The 21,102-nt window shown below is 38.4% G+C and overlaps 1 protein-coding gene across 1 annotated transcript in view; it reads left to right on the top strand.

Annotated features, from left to right (window-relative positions):
* Positions 1-21,102, top strand: part of Mitf (transcription factor Mitf) — a 225,730-nt gene that overhangs the window by 34,949 nt on the left and 169,679 nt on the right. The gene's annotated exons all lie outside the window — the stretch shown is intronic.

Here is a 21,102-nt window from a genome sequence, read left to right as displayed (position 1 = left end):
ATTTCTGGATTCTGGGGCATTTTGTGGATTTTCTTCCTATTCTCCAAAATTAGATAATTTGAAGGTTTAATCAAAATTTGGCTCGAAAATTGCTTCAACAGTTCTGTTCATATTTCATAAATAACCCTAATATATGATAGTCAATTAGTCCCTAAAGAGTGCACAAACGAGTGGTTTATTTTTTGGTTCTGAGTTTTCTTCGAACAAAGTTTTCCGGAAACATGATTTTGTTTGTATTTCGTAAATAAGTTTGCTGCAGCATCATTTAGTTTAAGAAACTGGAGCCAGAAAGTTAAGTCCCATGGCCTGTACCCTATATTTTTGTTTTTGCTAATTCCTTTTCTAGATCTGAAGAATAATACATTCTCATTTTAGAAAATAGGAACGTCAATTTAGATAAAGGAGACGGTTGGGAAAATACTAAAGGAGTATCGTCCCCTAGAACAGTGTTTGAAATTTCTGTCACCAACACTAATGCGGGACAATAGAAGATAAGAGCATGTCAAACTTGCAGTTGCAATATGAAAGGCATTTGCGCACACGCAGACGCGCTCCCTGCTAGGAGTGTTAGTTTCATGTTTAGAAATCACAGATAGGGATACATGTTCCTATTTTATAAAGGCAACCAAGAAAGTTAAGCGCTTTTTCACCCACCATCTTCGAACATCGATATGTCACCTAAGACGTACCTGAAAGATAAAAAATAGTCTCATCAACATTGTCAACCTTCTGCCAACGTTCTGGAAGGCCATGGATTCTATCGCGGTAAAACTTGGACGTGGGCCGTGAAGCGAAGAAGGTATCAAGTGCATTTTGCACCTCTACTAGGGATTTGAACTGACGTCCTCTAAGGTGATTGTCTAAGGAATGGAACAGGTAATAATCGGACGGGACAATGTCAGGGGAGTATAGCGGATGAAATAATGTGTCTCCTCCAAGGCGTACAATGGTGTCTCGGATCATCTAGCCACATGGGGTTTAGCGTTGTCCTGTAACAGGAGGACTCCCTTTGCGATTCAGAAGTGCTGGCTCCAAAGTTTTCAGCTTTTCTTGAACATGGCTCAATTGCTGACAGTATACAGTTGCATTGATGCTCATACCAGTTGGTAGCAGTTCCCGATGCACGATGCCGTGAGCAGTCCATCAAACACATAGGAGCACCTTCTTGTAGTGCAGTGCTGGTTTCGGTTGTTTTGGAACCGGTTCTTGGGATGCTAACGAATGATGACGGCACCGTGGAGCTTCATACAGGACCCACTTCTCATCACATGTCAACACCCTGTCCAGAAATGGCTCCTTTTTCAGACGAGTCAGCAAAGAAATACAGGTGTCTGCTCGCGTTGCCTTCTGGCCCGGAGTCAAATCATGTGAGACTCATCGACCCGACTAGTAGTTCTTTCCAAATTGATGGAGGTGCTGCCGAATGGTTTCTTCATTCACACTGAATTGTAGTCCCAGTTTCTCAAATGCCTGGCCACTGTTGCTGCCTGGAGATTTTCATTTAGTACATGTGGTGGTCTTCCGGCACATGGTGCGTCTTCGAGTGTTTCGCCACCGTCCTTAAACTTGTTAAACCAGCATTGCTCTGTCCGTGTAGTCACGACACCCTCCCCAGAGGCCTGGCATATCTTCCGCCCCGCTGCAGCGGCATTTGACCCCAGTTTAAACTCGTACAGCATACGCACCCTTATGATGCTCTGTGGAAGTTACATGTTCACTCTGTCCTTATGCAAGTTCACGGTGTAACTGAACTGCTACAACCAGGTAGCATGTTAGATGTACCCACACCAACAACTGACTTTCGCCTTTTCTTCATTCACATTCAACTCATAGTGTGAGGGCCAATTGATCACAGACCTCCACAAAAGCGACCAAACCTTCTTGGTTACCTTTATATATTTATTAATTAAGTGTAGGCTACACTCATGTCCAAAATTATTGTCACATGCCTATACAGATGTTGTAGGAATATAATTTGATAAGGAATTCGCCCGGTATTTCTTATAATGTTAGTATGTGTATGTGCATGTATGTTGCAAATTTCATGTCAAAAGAGCAGTAAAATAGAAAATAAAACTTTTTTTGACCATTTAGCAACATTTTATTTTACTCATTCTAATTTACGTATTTCCAATTCTTTTCCTATGAAATTTACGACAAATATACATTTCCCGGTTATACACATAGTATCGATATTAAAAATAACCTGCAAAACCATAATCAAATTATATTCTTACAGGAAGATAGTTATAGATATGCGATAATCATTTTGGACATGAGTGTACATTTGCTATTATTACTGTAACAATCAATGAATATTGTTCACTTCCAAACTGTTCACGGGGTCGCGGTGGCTTCGTGGCAGAGTGTTCACCTCTGATACATGTGGTCCTCGTTTCAGTCCCAGTTCACCCCAAATGAGCTTTGTGGTGGCAAACACCGTATGTGTTAGTTTTCTCGGGGTTCTCTCGTTTCCTCCCACTTTCTCCATTCCTTCATTTATCATTGTCTTCTTTAGTCTAACTGGCATAACCTAAGTTTAAAGTTACTTTTATACAGAACTTCAACGGCGATCTTATTAAACACTGGTGAAATTAAATGAAGTATATATTGAAGGCATAATGTATATTTTAATGACTACGTATGTTCCATTTTTATTTACGAACTGAAAACAAAAGCATTACGGTAAACTTGCAATGAAATAAGACAGTGCATGGTACTTAATTTTTTTCTTAAGGATTAGGAAACAAAGTCGGAACACTTTATACAACACTCCATCGTAAAAACTGCAATTCTCTAGGAAAGACTGTGGTATGTTGATTCGGTAATACATTATGAAATTAAAAGCTACATGGGGAACCTATTTTTGATTGTTTATATTTCGGAATCAAATGTATTCATTGATGAACTCGGTTCCTGATATTTGGATTAAATAATGGTGATACATCAAGTCCATCATCCTTAAGATTTTTTCTCTCCCGGGCAGACAGGAAGAGTAAATATATTAGATATATTTTGTTGGTAAATTAAGATATTAACGCTTTACCCTGTTCGGAGAGATCATACGGTAACCCTGTAGCGGTAACAATTTCTAAAAACAGATATTTAAACTAAAATTTACAGTTTCTGGGTATAATGGGTAATATTACTGTTGTTTAGCTATAACAAACGGTCCTGCGAACTCGAAATATTTTAACAACTGGGTCTAGCAAACCGGCTGAATAGCATCATTGAGGATACCCAAATTATATCTATATTATCGAATTGAAGGCATTCATTCAGAAAATTACAGACTTTTCATAATAACAATAAAAAATCTAGCTTTTGCTCACTGAGCGTTGATTAGACAAATCTCTTTTTCGTTTACTGCATTATTGCTTGGAATTCCAAAACTAAATTCATAAATTTTAAGATGTTCAGTGATTGTTTCGATGGAAAATATTCGCACCACTGCTTTCAAGAGTTAAAGTATTATCTACCACAAATTGTGAGCTGTAGATTGCACATTAGAAAACTGACCAAAAAAGTTTCGAGTCCTCTACGATCACAGCTTTACTTTGAAGATACTCTACACAAGCGATAAGATTTATAACTTTAGTAGTTTGGAGTTAAATTAAATTCATTGGAAACAGTCGAATTGTAAACAGCAGCAGGATTTTTATAACTTAAGCGTTTTATGTATGTAATTTGAGGCGCTAGAGGAGAGAAATGATAAAAAGATAACAGTGTGGAAAGAAACAGGATAGAAACAACATGACTACCACAAGACATGATGATTTGAATCAAACAAAACTGAAGAAGCCTTTACTTTTATGATAATAAAAGGGTACAGTTTGTTAAACGGTTCCTCTGACTTGAAAATTTTGTAAATTGGAGCTACAATACTTCCTAAGTGACTACAGAATTTTAATTTCTTTTAATCACCAAACAGCGTTCATTAATATTGCAGAATAGGACACACACACGCATAAACACAACACACACACATTATATATATATATATATATATATATATATATAATGAGAGATAATCAAAGGAAGTTATTGATTCTCCGTTGTATGTGGTGGACTCACTTCGACAAGCTAATATTTATGTGTTGAACATGAACAGCGATATCCGTGTTAGTACGAACACGACATCCACCTTGGAGCTCACTCAACAATCCGAGCAGTGCAGAAATAGTTTTGTGGCGAGCGACCAAGGCCTGCCAGCTGAGAGAACTTGGAGAAAATCTTGTAGTAGTGAATACGTTTCGAATGTGTGTGGTGTGTAGTGCAATGTTATGGAGGTGCCGCATATTATACGCCCTCAAAAACCAGCATTGTCCCATGCATCATTCTTTAAACGCGAGTGTAATGGTAGTGAGAATGCATCGTTATCGAGGTCGTGTGGAGCAGTTGCCGAGATAGGGAAGTTGTTCAGGTCTCCAGCCTGTGGACCATTTTCTACGCCTGTGGACCATTACAGCAATGGACGCGGCCAGAAGAGTTACAGCTACGGTGGACAGGAAGCAAACAGTAAAGAACAAGTGGATGCTCATACCCGGGCACAGTTGGATGAATTCGAAGAAATAATCGAGAAAATGGATAAAATGAAATACCAAGAACAAAAGGAACTCTGTGGACGGCCCCCTCCCCCGTATGAACCTTGTGTACCTTCAATCGACGAACCTCAGACAGACTCTCGGTCTCCGTGTTATAATTCAGACGTACAAACAGTTCCTAACCATTTAAGTCCATACTGTACACCGTATAACACACCCCGTGTCAGCCCCACTTGTTCGGGTCAGGGTACCCCCGGAAGTAACCAAAGATCGCCAACAACTTCAGAGTCTGTGAAAATCAATGTAATAACGACAGGTATTGACGAAGATCTTGAAATGATACTCGATATGGACCCAGCTATTATGGACGTAAACCAACAATCATCTTCTGTAGTGGATCGGAGTGAATTACTTCGACGCCTACGGACACATTCTAAAAGTGGAACCAATTCTCAAACGAGTGAGAAAAATCAACAGGATACGAATAAATCATGTAACGACAGTAAGGTGCTTGGATTGCCGCCGAGAACTGGCGGGTATGCTTGCGTTGTGTGCATTTGTTTCTTTCCTGAAAAGTCACCCTAACCTCTGCTAATGTTTAACTTCTCTTCAACATTCGCTTCATCTAATCCTTACAATTTGTTTTCTTTCATCCTTTTTTCTGTTGATACTGCTTCTCAATAGAGAATTCCTAATTGAATCTAGAAATGCATGCTGTAAAAGAGCTCCATTATTATAATTACGGCGTCAGAGAAAATAATACTCGTGAGATAATTTCCGCAGAAAAAGAGAAACTTTTAACTATATTTTGTTGATAATGAAAAAAAAATGGATTTTTTTTACTAAGCGTTAGAATGAAGAGAGACTAATATTCAATATATTTATCAGACACACTAATTGATATTTTTTGCTTCAAATTTTACAAATATTTTCGGTGTTTATTATTTTAGGTTTTTGATGACATTTCTTCCAATTGTCAGGAAACGAAAGTAATATATTACTTACGTAAACATTGAATTGAATTGAAAATGTCTTTATTTCCATTCAGTGATGGCATAAGAAATCTGATGGATATGTCTTTTGTTTTATTCTTATCATTAGAATATGTTACAAATCAACTCCTGCAGTTTCCACTCAAGTTTTGATGACTGTTAGTGTTCCTAAACTGTAAAAAAAAACAACTCCATTTGTCATTGTAACGACACTGTTACCGTTCATATTGTGGGGACGAAGCATCCCAACTTACAAAAACCGACAGAGTTTTATGTAGTTAGTTTGTTAATGGTTTTCTTATTTTTATGAGAGCTGTTGAGATGTATTTATCACACAAACAGATATTGGAAGAATACCTTCGAATAACAGACACATTTTTAATAAATATTTTTGGGCCGCGGTGGCTCAGTGGTAGAGCATTCACCTCTGGTGCTTTGGGTACTGAGTTCGATTCCAGCCCCCACCAAGTGCACTTTAGGGTGGACAAACACCGTGTGCGTGGGTTTTGTCGGGGTTCTCCCGTTTCCTCCCACTTTTTTCATTCCACCATTTCATTCATTTCTCATAATCACCGTCTCCTTTAGCCTCACCGGCATAAACATGGGACGTAAAACACAAAGATTTTATTTCACTTTAATAAATATTTAAGAAATTCTTAGTTCAAATTTTAACAGCACTTGCTTGTACTACTAGAAAACGTTTAATGCACGATGTGTTTTCTTTGAATGCATGCCTGTAGTATGGAAGAATTAAGTAGCCAAAATCGTCCGCAATTTAATATTTCAGAAGTATATAATAAGCGATTATTTCTCAAAAATTAATTATCCGGACTACCATATGATTTTTCGATATGAAACTAACTAGATGCAAATATAACAACCTTGTATTTTCGAGGTAGAAGGAATATTCGACGTGAGTCTTGACGAATAATTTGTTATAATTCGATTAGAGAAACAGATGTACAGGGTGGAGGATAAAGGGATAGGCATTTAATAAAAAGTCATAAAATTATTTTTTTCTTTTCAGAACAAAATATATTGACAGATTCGAGTTCGTATACAGAATTAAGCGTGAAAAATCACTGATTGCATTTCCGAAGACGTTCTTCGAATTTTGTATCAACCCTTTTCAACATAGCCTTGTCGATTTGGAGGTCTTCCACGCGAATAGCTTCCTTCAGGTACTATACGGGTACTTCTAATGTACGGGTACTATCGTGTATACACGTGCCGTGAAGTAACCTCACAGGAATAATTACTTGGACAGCTCAGAGAACTAAGGAGATCAATGAGTTTCCCCAAATTTGGATATAAGGTGACTAGGAAAGAGAGGGTGGAGAAGGACCACTGAAGCTCTAGCTATATGTGCTGTATCCTCATCCTGTTAAAACCGCACAAGGTGAACTGGAATACGTTTTCGTCGTAATTCAGGTAAGAAGTAGTTGTTGATCATCTCGATATAGCGCTATGAGTTCATGTTAACAGCATTTTCATTATCATCGTGAAAAAAGTAAGGACCGATGACAGCAGCTTGCGTTTAGCACACCAAACTGTCACTTTAGATTAGTGCAGCGGTCTTTCGTGTAATTCTTTGGGATTGTCAGAAGCTCAAGACTGTGCGTAATCCCGGGGTTTCAACTGTTTCACAACGGTTTGTATGGGTGGAATTGAAGAGAAAAAAAAGCCTGTCCAAATGAATGCTGAGGCCAAGTTCAGGCGCATGCCTCCGAGCGGACCGACGCAAACTGACCAACACTGTTTGTCTGACTCCACAATTTCAGGAGTACGTGCCGTTCGTTTAGTCCCCAGGCGATATTTTGTTCATTAGTGTTCCTCGTGTGCGAAGTGTTTTAACCCAACGTAGGATAATGTTACGAGTGAGAACAGTTTGATTTTGCAAATATTGAAATGACTACAAAACTCACACTGAACTACCGGTAGACTCGTTATTCTTGATGAAACTGTCATAGGCAAAAGCACGGTGTTCTGTCGTCCACGGTTTCAAGGCTTAATCTGAAAAGAAAGAAAAATACTAAAATAAAATAACAGGCAAAAAAAAAAAAAAAATAAGGTTTCACAAACCTACTGACACCTTCAGCACATCTGTCACTACATCTAGTAGAGAGTTTTAGCCTATTCAAGAACGTAATTCTCTCTGCTTCACCCTGTATAATAGTTTTAAGCGTTTGTATGCTGTAAAGTACTCAAACAATTGCTTTTTGAGTTGATGCCTTATTTACCCAGGCTGTTTTTTCTCAGTTTCTATCACCGTTTGCTCCCACATGTTTTTTCAACTACTTTTCTCATTCACGTATCTCCTACGAAACACCTATTGCCTCCATCTATCTTGCGCTTGGTCATCATCTACATCGTTTCTTATCTTTTGGGAGAGAATCAAAAGTAGCTCTCTAGTGCTTAGCGTGCGCGGGTCACGTACGCCTTCTGCAGTTCAGGACTTCTGCACCTTAGAACTTGTGCATGTTCAATTAACTTGCTTTAGTTCTGAAGTTCTCCACCACCAGTGACGTGCACATAATTTTATTAAAGCGGAGTTAAAGCACGCAATTTCAGATCCTTTCAGGGCAGTAGATATATACTCCTGCATTAATCAAGTATAACATTCTAGCTTATAGGTTTATTTCCTTCGGCTATTGCGAGCTATCTGATGAACAACAATAAGAAATTATATAAAAAGCAATGACTTGATCAGTACGGGACTATACCTACTTTTGGACCACCCTCTATATCGCACAGCCTGTGGAAGACTGTTACAAGTCAAGATTACACATTTGTGGGAACATGACTTTTAAAGTTTGTTATTTTGTCAAAGTCGCTCCCTTGAATACTAGTATTTCTGCCATATACCGGTTAATTTGTTTAGTTACGTTTATGCGAATATACCACCAGGTAGAGATTGCTTTTCTCTCTGCAATGATACTCAAAACTTCCATTTTTTGAGTTGTAACACACTTCCACCGGGTGTGCGATAAATATATATAACGAGCAGACGCCTAAAGTCACGCTTTGGTGATGGATCGTTTCAACGACATCTAGTGGTGTTTGTATGAACCCTTATCAGTAGTGTTGTCTACGAACAGTTGTGTGTGCGCTATTCAGTCGATAAAGTTGGATGCGAATGTGTGCAGTGCGATCGTGCTGCTTTCACTCCCATGAATTAGTAAATGAATGTGAATAACGTGGACGTACTATAAAATGCGAAAAAAAAACCGTGAGCAAAGTCCAGAATCACGTGCTCAAGAGGTTATTTTGAGAGAAGAGAATATTCTCTGCGGATGTTGAAGAGTAGCACCTTGAAATATGTTATTTGCGGACAATATCCTGCTGGTGAGTGAAACCAACGCAGCACTGCAAGAGAAATGAGATTCCTAGAGAGGAGCATTCGAGGAGAAGAGGCTTAAAATTAGAAAAAAAGAAGACAATATTTACATTATCCATTCAGCAAACATGTAATCGAAATTACAAGAACAGAATACAACTGGACGAAGAAGAGGTGGTAATGACAAAGAAATTTAAGTATGTGTGATCAATTCTACAGTACAAATGCAGGAATAGAGGAAGATGTAAACAGAAGAGCTGGCAGCAGTTGGAGAAAATAGAGTTGTGTATGGCCGTAGGATACCGATACGCTAGAAGAGGAAGTTTTATAAAACAGGACTAGGACCTGCCGTATTATACGGAGCGAAATGTTGGACGACGAAGAAAAGAGAGGAACACAAGCTGTATGTAGCGAAGATGAAAATGCCTCGGTAAATGTGTGGAATGACGCGGAAGGACAAAATTAAGAATGAAATGATCGAAGAACAGTGAAGATGAAACCAATAGTATAAAAGCTGCAAGCAAGTAGCCTTCGATGGTCAGAACATGTAAGAGAACCTTAAGAATATGAGGTCATCGAGTGGATACTATGGAACTGAATAGGGAATGAGTGCGAGGTTGACCAATGATGAAATAAAGAGATTGTATGAAAACGATATGGTGCAGTGTGCTGTCACAGTGGGTATGACACAAGGTAGAAACGAGTGGAGGACATCGGTCCGAAAAGCCGACCCAGCTCACTGAGGAATAGGTTTAAAAGAAGAAAATGATTTGCCTTACGTACAAGGGAATCCAGTAGAGAGAGAGAAAACAACTAAATACAATATTCGATGAGTAAAATCTCGATTTCCGATTGGAGCACGGTCTCCATTAATCTCTAGAGCAGGAATTGCGTTAAACACGATCAAATAAAAAGATGCATAATGTTGCTTTCTTTTTGGATTCAACTACCATTGATTAAGAACACAAATTCATTTTCAAAGGAAGTTGATGATAATGTTTGAAATAAGAGAATCCTGCAATTATATCACTGATGAAAGAGCTTGAAGTACATTTAACAAACCCCCTCAACCTGTGAACCTCCGTTAATACATATAAACATGCGGTTGAACATTAGTCTATGACCACTGTACACATATGTTTCGATATAGAGCGAATTTCGTACGTCTTAATTGGAGGCCATGTATTCCACACACACCATCATCTCCCTTAACCATAAATTGCACAAACTGAGATATGGTGGATGGTCATATGCCAGAGTAGTCTATCTACCTTTTTCACCAATTTTGAGTTAACGAATGCTTGTTACATTTAAAAAAATGCGCTTTTTTATGCCAGAATGAGACAGGCAATATCAGCATTAATTTCAACATAAAAGGCTACTGGCTCATTCTGGCATAAGAAAAAGCGCATTTTTTATGTAACGAGCATTCATTAACTCAAAATTGGTGAAAAAGGTAGATAGACTACTCTGGCATATGACCATCCTGATGACCTTGGGAGTGGACCAAGCCGGCCAATTCATCATCGACCAAATATCCTGTCCAGTTACCTACGAACCTCCGCATAGTAATGTGCAGGCGTACCGTCGTGCTGAGAGGAACCACGTGTGTGAATGCCCATGATTCTCTTCTACATAATTCATTAACATCTCCAAATATGAGTGACCAGTTACATTTGGCGAGTAAAAACAGGGATCCACTAATGCCAACTTAGAAACACCACACAATACGTTTGACTAACAGGAATGCCGTGTGTGTTTCCCATTCGTTGGGATCCTCAGAAGCTCAAATCACACTGTTATGTTTGTTAACCCATTGAATCCCATCCGGTGCTTGGGGTCCCTGGTTTGATCCCAGCCCCCGACAAGTGGACTTTGTGGTGGACAAACACCGTGCTCGTGGGTTTTCTCAGGGTTCTCCCGTTTCCTCCCCCTTTCTCCATTTCACTCATTTCTCATTATCACCGTCTCCTTTAGCCTAACCGGCATAACCGTGGGACGTTAAACTTAAAGATTTCATTTTTCCATTGAATCTCAGCCCTGTAGATAGAATACAGAACCTGTCGAGCATGCTAAGCGGAGAGCATTAGGCAACAAATAGCGCAAACAAATCAACCACATTGGTTGCTAATATCATAATTGTTTTAAAATTCCTGAAATAAACATTCGAGTCTCTTGTAGTCTAAGTGGTTAGAGTGTTGGACTCACTGGAATATAAACTGACGAACTATAGCATTCCTCTTCCTCTATACTCTAGTATTTTTGTGATACAAGAACAAAAATACACGTCTCATTAATAGCAGGGGTACGCGTAGTAACAGATAACATAACGATGGTAGACAACAACAATGGCAGAAAGACTTCGATTCTCCCCGAACAGAACTATTCGTACGTTTTTATAACCATTATCATACAAGAATATCTTCACTTCAGCCGTTAGAACCAGCTACATACGGCCCGTACGTAGTGGTAGGGAAGCGGTTAATAGAACTTACGTAAAATGTTGCCTGATCGGACAAGAAAAAATCTTAATTTTACTAAAGGCTCTGCCAATTTAACGCCGGAGATTTTATCTGCTTAAAAAAGTGCTTGCACAATTTGGATGTTATATGGTTTGAAAGGCAATTTAAGGTGCAGAATTTATCGAATAGATCGGCCAGGGATTTCAGTTCCACATTTCTAACCGAAAAGGTACTTTTTCGGGGCTATTTAACTGCTTCTTGCACCCTTACGGCATTGTTTCCAGTCCTGACATTTCTCATTGTCCACTGTTATTATTGTAATTATGGGCCACACAATCTGTTCATTCAGATTTCCTATACATTGGCAAACTGACTTGGGGGATTTTTCTTATATAATAGGCCTACTCTAAAGTTATGTCTTTCACACCGCAGTCCTCTATAGCTTCCTGCAGGTTTAACCACGTAGCCATCTTTTGTCTGAAAGGAATAAAAAGAAGTCCAAATACTTTTTTTTTTTTGCCGGATCGTGTATATCATTTTTTTTTTTTTTTTTTTTTTTTTTAACTAAGGAAGAAGTTGGTCAGGTGCTATGTGTGGAGTATTGGACTGTATGGTTCAGAGACTTGGACATTGGAAAGAAAGTTAGAGAAGAAATATTTAGAGAACTTCAAAATGTGGTGTTGGAGGAAGATGGAGAAGAGGGAATAACAAACGAGTATGTTTTAAAACGGATAGAAGAGAAGAGGCACTTCTAGCCCGCATCTTGTGAAGAAATTGTCTTCTACGTACCGCTATAGAAGGAAAGATGGAAAGAAAGCGAGGAATAGGAAGAGGAAATTAATGATTTGAGAAACAGAAGAAAATATTGGGAATTAAAAGAGGAAATTGAAAAATTTAGAAACGTGGAAGAAACATTTTTCAGGCCTAAACCTTTTTTTTTAAGTCCCAGGACCTGCCAAAGGCAGAATACAGTGGCGTAACTAAAGGCTTGGAGGCCCTTCTCTACGTAACACTTCACGATTTGGGGGCCCCTGATGGCTTAAGGCCCCCCCGCAATGCGGGGTCTGCGGGGCCCTTATTTACGCCCCTGCCAGAATACATAATAATAATAATAATAATAATAATAATAATAATAATAATAATGTCCAGTATCATTGCAAATATGTTACAAGTAAGGCTGCTGTCATAAAGAGGTGTCGAAGTTGAATAGTACAAATGTAAGAAATGTTTAGTAAGAAAATTCAAATGATGGATCAAAGTCAGTTGAAACATATTTGGTTGGTGATTATAAGCTACTTGCCCATTTCTCTTTGAGCTAGGTAGGGTTTTGCACTGTAGTGCTGTAGGTATAATTGATTTGCAATAATTAAACCTCTTAAAAAAAGAAGGAAAAGTTATCATTTATCAGCTGAGCTATTTGCGTATAATGCGTGATTCCTGATGTCTATACAACTTCCTCCTTCCTTGTGTTTCTCAACTTGAAAAATAAATATGATGTCACGATTAAACAAAGGTTACTTTTGAATTTCTGTTATTTTCCTGCTGCTACTAAGATACGGTACATAAATCTTTCATATCTTCTTCCCAGACACAGCGGAATCATGATGGCTCAATCGTAGAGTGCTGACATCTTTTGGAAAAAATATCAGGCCCGATTTCATGGTCCTGATTTTATGGTGAAGAGCATTTATATCGGCGGGTGTTCTCGTTGTACCCTTTTCACTAGTCAGTGGCGTACACAGAATTTCGTCAAAGAGGAGGGTTCAAAAGACAACATACGATTTTTGTACGCGTATTTAAATATGGCGAAAATGTATTTTTCCATAACATCTTGTTGAAAGGGCCGGGGTTAAAACCCATAGACCTTCCCTTTGCGTGCACTACTAGCACTGTAACTCATGATCATAGTTCATCATTCATTTGTATTTAACTTAGTGTTCTGTAGTTTAAACGACATGCATGTGGCACGCAAAAACTACATTTACTCATGGTTCACCTAAATTAAAAGGGAGGACGGTGGCTCACTGGTAGAGCGCTTGCTTCTGGTGCGTGGGGTTCCGGGATCGATACCCGGCCAGGTAAGTTTATGGTGGACACTTGCTTCAATCATCGTCTCCCTTAGTCTCAAGAGCATAAACGTGGGACGTTAAACTGAAAGCTTCCTAAGTTAAGAAAATACCAAACATCCGTGGTGTCAGTACATGAAACCACTACCGAAGCTGTTTACCTAAAATTGTTTAAACAAGAAAAGCAAATAAGAAATGCGCATAAATAGACACAAACTGGAAGATAACCGTTGTTTGGAAGTGTACAGCCATTGGTAGATCAACTTAAAATCATCTGCCGAATGGGCCGCGGTGGCTTAGTGGTAGAGCGTTCAACTCTGGTGCAAGAGGTTCTTGGTTCGATCCCAGCTTGCACCAAATGAGCTTTATGGTGGACAAACACCGTGTGCGTGGGTTTTCTCAGAGTTCTGCCGTTTCCTCTCACTTCATTTTACCATTTCATTCATTTCTGATCATCACCGTCTCTTTTAACCTGCCGGAATAAACGTGAGACGTAAAATCTTCTGCCGAAGGACGTATCCATATGCCTGCTGCAAAAAGCGGTGCTAACTGATTGATGTCCCAGCAAGGTAAAACTGCAAATTAATGTTACCATACATGAGCTGCTCTATGAAAGACGACTGGCTGCATTTCTCTTGATTCTCAGGGAGAGAGAGACCGAGACCTCTAATGATCAATATCAGTGAATAGCAAATTTCCATATGATTCGATTCTTTACTACTTCAGTATGTTTCCAGTGCAACAGAGTCGAATCAACTTAGGAGATTCTATTGCAGAAGTCACACCCCTGTCCTCTCACAATTCAAGATGCATATTATTCAACGGTGCTTCAATGGCAGAGCATTCACCTCTGGAGATTACAGTCGATTCCAGACCAAAGGAGTGCGTGGTGGACAACACCATGTATGTGGGTTTTCCCAATGTTCTGTTTCCTCCACATTCTCATTCCACCAGCTCTTTCATAATAATTCAATTTGTTTGTCCTATCTTTTAACCTCGGGAGCATTTACCGTGGCTCGTTAAATTTTAAAAAATAATGTAGTAGTTATTAGTCGTGGGCATTTTTGCAATATTTAAATTAGGACAGAAAATAAGTGCAATTTTGAAATTATAATTTACAAAGAGCATTTACCATTGTGTTAGTATCGAGGGAAATGAGACTTCCTTGGATTACAATTCACCTGTTTCATGTGTGTGTTTGTTTTTGGTGTCAGCTCTTTCTCATAAGCAATCCTAGAATTAAACTCAGGTTTCCCTCAGTGAAGACGAGAACGCCATTTTTTTAAACCATGAAGGCCTTAATATTTATATTTTACTCACGCAAATGTCTCCTTTCGATTGGACGAAATTAAGTCATCTTAAGTCTAAGATACATACTACACGCTTTAGTCTCCAGAAAGTCCTGGTCATTATTTTTGTGTGTCCGTGGAGCACTTCTTTGGCAGTTGTATTTCAGATACCAATCGTCGATGTTTAACTCCAATGAACTCGTCTTTTTTCCTTTTTAACGTTAATACGAGTCACGTTCAGAAAATAAGTGTACTAGATTATTGTAGGTTTCAAAAAAAAAAATATTTAAAACAAAACTTTTACGTGGTTACATCAGTACATATGTGAAATATTTTTCCTCGTAGTCGCCATCCCTCTCGATACACTTAGTGAGACGAGGGATCTATTTTTATATGTTTTGGTCAAAGAAGTGTGCCGCGACCTTTTTTGCCCAATTCTTAACTTCCTTGTCAGTTGAAAACATTTTCCCACCCATTTTCATCTTCAGAGAAGTGAACAGATGGTAGTTTGAAGGCGCTAGGTCAGGAGAATGCGCTTATCAGTCAAAATCGACGGTCTTCCACTCCTTTGCTCATCGTGCACATCATTATGGCCGTTCTTACATTCATGACACCACTTAAACACACTCGTACGATTCATAATTCCTTCGCCATAAACTGATTTGATCTCGTTAAAAACTTCAGACGAAGATTTTTTCCCTTCACAATGAGATAACGGTTAGCGCTGCGAATCTCGCACCTGGCGGCAGATTTTACCATCTTTCACGGGAGACGTTACTGTGGCCACAGTTTTGGTCATATTGACGCGTGATTGAGCTCGCTGGAAAGGGTAGGAGCTAAGATACACGGCAGTGTGACCAACATAGCAATAAACAAATTCCCTATGCCCGCGAGGGTCCTATTACACTTATTTTGTGGACGTGCCTCGTATATCCAGATATTTAGAAGCAATTTACACACTTATGAAGTGGCATGGTGACCCGATTTTAGAGCCGTTACCTGTGATGTGTGGGGTCCCTGGTTTGATTTCCGGCAAAGTTAGTTTGTGGTGAACAATATCGTGTCTGTCGGTTTTCTTGAGGTACTCGTTTCCTCTCTCATTCTCATCATTCCATTATCATTCAGTTGCCTTAATCGTGCATCTCAACGTAAAGGGCACAAACATGGGACCTTAAACTGAAAGATTTCATTCAAAGGAACAAGCATTATTTGGTCTAGAAAAAGGGGGAAAATTTAGTTGCCTTTCAAATCATGAAGAAACCTTAAGAAAAAATATTTGTCTAGTAGCATGTGTTATTTAAGAATAGCATTGCATTTAAAATTGGAGAGTGTATTATCGAATTTTAAATACATTTTCAGTCTTAATTATTCAGATGAATATTTGGAGTTGCAATATTTCAAATTTCTACTTTCATAGGGATGAATTGAAGCGAATGCTTATTGTTCTATTTGAACGTACATTTGCACACATTGATTCACCCGAATTGAGTGGAAGTTTTACTATCATACTCGACCGCCCTTCGTTCGATTTATTTTTGACTTTTCACTGACGTAAGTCATCTTCGTGATGTGCAGCATGTGGAGAGAAGATATTTTCATCTTGTTCGCGGGAAGCTGTGGTTGCATGAGTTTCTGTTGTATCATCAGGAGTCCGAAATTCTTAAGTTTAGTATTTTTTTTTTTTCTATGAGCTGCGGTGAAATAATAAAGAGCGAATTAAATATCCTTTGAAAGACTCAATAAAACAGCTTCTGTGGATGGAGATAGGTTCTTCGTTTTGACTGGCCAGCTAGTTTCAATATGAAAATTTAAACTTTATGCTATTTTCTGATGGACAACAAGATTGCTGAAACAAGAATAGTTAATGCTGTCCCAGATATTGGATCTTTTTAAATGCGAAGCATGAACAAAGTTTATTTTATTAGATCAGAAAATTCAATATATTTCAATCAAAAATTTTCTTAGACGTCTAATATCTGGAGAACTACATAAGTGTAGCCAAACCAAAGCTATCACTTAACTCAGTGTGGTGTGCTTATTCCGTAGAAAATACCAAAACTCAATTTAGGATCAATTAAGAGAATTTTCGCCTCTTTTCCAAGATGCAATGTATTTCAATCAAAAATTTTATTGAACGTCTTATATCTCGAGAACTGCATATAGTTTATCCAAATCGAAATTATCACTTAATTCAGGATGAAGTGCTTATTCAGCAGAAAATACGAAAACTCGATTTAGAGACCGTTCAAAAATTTTGTGGCCCCTGACCCAAAAACTAATTATTAGCCGTTATCGCAATCTTTTGATTTTTTTATCGTTCCTAAAATTCTAGTTTTTATTTTATTGATGACTCCCTTTACGTGAAAGAGCTCCATTGTGGCTACGCGGTTAGCGTACGCGCTTTTAGCGTGGGGGGGGGGGCAGGATTCGATTCCCAGTGGGAGTTCATGTGGTTTGGATTCCATGTTAAACTGTAGGTCCACGTCTCATATAGCCTCGCTGCTGAAAGGGACAATAAAGTTAAAAGCAAAACAAAATCATGACTCTTCGTAGGTGAAAGTAAAGTTCTTCAGCCTTTCCCGAGCGTCTAACTGCATCCATGAAGTGAAATCTTAAGAACCTACGTTTACACTCTGAATCTGTTCTATGTTGCGAGAAATGAAATCTTTAAGTTTTATGTCCCACGATTATGCCGGCTACGCTAAAGGAGACAGTGATAATACGAAAAGAATAAAATGTTGGATTGAATAAAGTAGGAGGAAACGGGAGAACCCCGAGAAAACCCTCGCACACGATGTTTGTTCAGCTAAAAGCTCACTTGGCGCGAACTGGGAAAGAACCAAGGACCCCACGCACCAGAGGTGAACACCCCACCGCTGAGTCACTGCAGCCCCTGCATTTTGCGTGAATTACAGTTGTTTCGAATATTATGGAGTTCATGTATGGAATTTGTTTCTTCCCTATTTGCTAACTATCTTCCAGATACAGCATGCAAGGCTATATATCTTATCTATTAAAATGCTACAGTACCAATTAAGACCGACTGAGCTCCAACCTATAACTTTAGCTTTCAAACCTTTGATTTACGGTTATTTGTGATTTTACGTTTATAACAAAGACAAATATTTTTAAAAAGGTGTACTTTAAATAAATTACTTACAGAGATCTTTTTTCACAAAGTTTATTCTTTTAAATTATTGTTCAATGCCTTTCCATTTTAATAAGCCGCCTTCGAAATAAATGCAAATGAATTGTGCTGCCATCTCTGGAGTTTTTTAAACTATACGTTTGTGGACGTTTATATGTTTGTGGCAAATCCTTTCGACAGTGAGATCTCGGAAACTACAGGCTCTAGAAAGATGACGTTTTCACTGATCGATTAGAAATTTTGCCTAGATTGTCCAGTTCCAACTCAATATTAAAAAAAAAAACATGGCCGTTGTTTATTACATTTTTACGGGTACACTGGAAGTGTTGAAATTAAAAAACAAACAAACAAACAAAAAAAAAAAAAAAAACTAAAGCATCATATCCTACCTATTATACATTCCAACACCATATAATTGTATATAGGGGCTGCATATCTCTGCATATTTGTTTCATGGACAAATTATAATGAAAAACGAAGGATAACCATTTCTCCAGTCTAAGGTGAATCTTTATTGTTTGGAGTGTTTTGCCCAATGAACACCATATATCACTGACTTAATAATTGATTCTATGTGTAATGTATTAGCTTATTTTAAAATGTATAAAATATTAATCATGCCTGTTGTACTATATGGTTGCGAAATATGGTCTTTTACTCGGAACGAAGAACATAGATTGAAAGTATTTGAGAATAAGATCCTGAGACGAATATTCGGACCCAAGAGAAACGGGAATAGGGAATGGCGGAATCTTCATAACGAGGAACTACGTAATTTATACAGTTTACCCAACATTGTTAGGGTCATCAAATCTAGGAGGCTTAGGTGGGCAGGTCATGTAGGCAGGATAGAAAAAAGAACGAACGCTTTCAAAATCTTAACTGGAAGACCAGCCGGAAAACGACCATTAGAAAGACCTAGGTGCAGATGAGAGCACAATATTAAGATAAATTTCGCAGAAATAGAAATACAAAGTAGAAACTGGATCCAATTTGCTAAGGATAGAAGTCAGTGGAGAGCTTTTGTGAACGCGGCATTGAACCTCCGGGTTCCATAGGCCATAGAGTTACTTAGTTTATGTATTTGCTTATTACATACTACATGCAAGAAGAAAGAAAACACAAATCATACATGAATTAAAAACTGCATCCAGAAGTAGGCTCAAATCTTGCAAACGGTATGAGATATTGAAAAAGTAATCGAAAAAAATCTCCCCTTTACGGTATCTCTTGCCGATTTTTACCAAGACTTCTTTCACTTGTGTCTGCAAAGGGACATGTACAGATGTGAGGAATAACAAGGAGATTCATACTCATATATGAATCATGCACTGTGTAAAGAGCGCAGGTTCAGCTAGTCTATATATTAAAATTCTAGGTTTGTGTGTTTGTCCGCAATCTTTTCGACAATGAGATCTCAAAAGCTACAAGTGCTAGAAACGTGCCGTTTTCACTGGTCGATTCCAAATTTCGTGTATATTGTCCAGTTCTCGTTCAAATGTCCAAAAACCGCGTCGTTATTGTTATATCGAACATTTTAGGGACTGTTTTAAGCCCGTAAGATTAACATTGTTGCAGGCCTAAACTACGGTGTTAGCAAACAGTAGAGGAGCTACGTATGGAGGGTTGACGGACATTGCTTTAATCTGAATGGCAAAACCTATTGCATGCTGGCAACTTCAAAGGCCTCAAGGGACGCAATGAGGCCTACTCGGACGGATATATGGATTTATTAGAAAAAAAAAAATATTTCCACTTAATATCGTGTTACTTCTAAAAATTTGCTATAGACTCACTCCAACATCTATACATAGCAATTCACTTTCTTGTGAGTCTCCTATCCTTTACTTGGTGTAAGTAAGGAGACATGTACAGTGGGAAGGAGATTAGTGGTCAAAACAGAACGATGCTCTGAGTAGACAGTACAGGTTCAGCTAGTTTTTCTTAAAATCGTTAACAGTCTACAACAACAATGGAAGGAAATCGGCCATGGGCTATATTTAAAGGTACCACCCAAGTAATCGCGTGGTGAACTGAGGAGAAACCTGTCAAGAAGAGCGGCCACCGAATTCCAACTTGGGACCTCCTGATTGCGGAACAAGAGCGCTAACCAGTACTCTTCACTCGCTCGGTCATAGAGCTCCTTCGTGGCTAAGCGATTAGCGTACGCGCCTTTGACGTAGGAGACGCGTGTTCGATTTCCGGCGGGAGGTCATGTAGGTTGGATTCCACGTTAATCAGTAGGTCTCGTCTCATATATCCTCGCTGCCGAAAAGTACACTCATGTCCAAAATTATTGTCGCATGTCTATAAATATGTTGTTGTAGAAATATAATTTGACAACGAATTCGCCGGGTATTTCTTATAATGTTAGGATGCATATAATCGGCAAAGACATGTATGTGGCAAATTTTATGTCAAAAGAGCAGTAAATAAGAACAATAAAACGAAAATAAAATCTTTCTTGTCCATTTAGCAATATATTTGTTTTACTCATTCTAATTTTCGTATTTATAATTCTTTTCCTATGAAATTTACCACAAATATACCTTTTCTGATTATTCACATAGTATCAGTATTAAAAGTACCGTGCAAAATCATTATCAAATTATATTCTTAGAAGAAGACAGTTATAAATATGCGACAATCATTTTGGACATGAGTGTACGTTAAACTCAAAAATCAAGTCAAAGAAGTTCGGCCATAGCTTTGCATGCTAAAATAGTGGGTTGCTTTAACATTTTTGGGATTGTGCAAGTAACTGCGTGCTTTTTGGATGGAAAACAGCGCACAACCTTGCGTAATGCGAGAACAAAACAGAGTACAGAGCATCATCAGGCGAATCCTCGCGTTACTAAAAACGTGACGACGTTCGTGGAATTTCATTCACTCGTTCTATATTGAGGATCCTGTGGAATGAACTCAACGCGCAAGATTGAAATTTTTAACGGTGGATAAGGGAAATCGTAGTCTATAATGAAAAAATTGTGGATCAAAGTGTGATGAGTAGGTGAGAAGGATAGTTTACTGTAGGGATGTCACCAATAGCACTTTTTATACGACACCCGATACCGGTAACACCAATACTGCCGTTACCGATACCTTTGGACACATTTTTTTTTTATATATTATTAGAAATTTTCAGAATAATGAAATGATCAACATTGTAATAGGGTATATTAGATGTAAGGCCAAAATTTAACATGGGAAGACAAAAAACAGAATTTCATATTAGGTTCCACACACACAAAAAAAAATATTCCC

The sequence above is a fragment of the Thermobia domestica genome, chromosome 6 (genome assembly GCF_964235325.1).
Source record: "Thermobia domestica chromosome 6, izTheDome1.hap1.1, whole genome shotgun sequence".
Lineage (NCBI taxonomy): Eukaryota > Metazoa > Arthropoda > Insecta > Zygentoma > Lepismatidae > Thermobia > Thermobia domestica.
The sequence above is the reverse complement of the archived record's forward strand: the minus strand, read 5'-3'. Positions and strand labels throughout refer to the sequence as shown.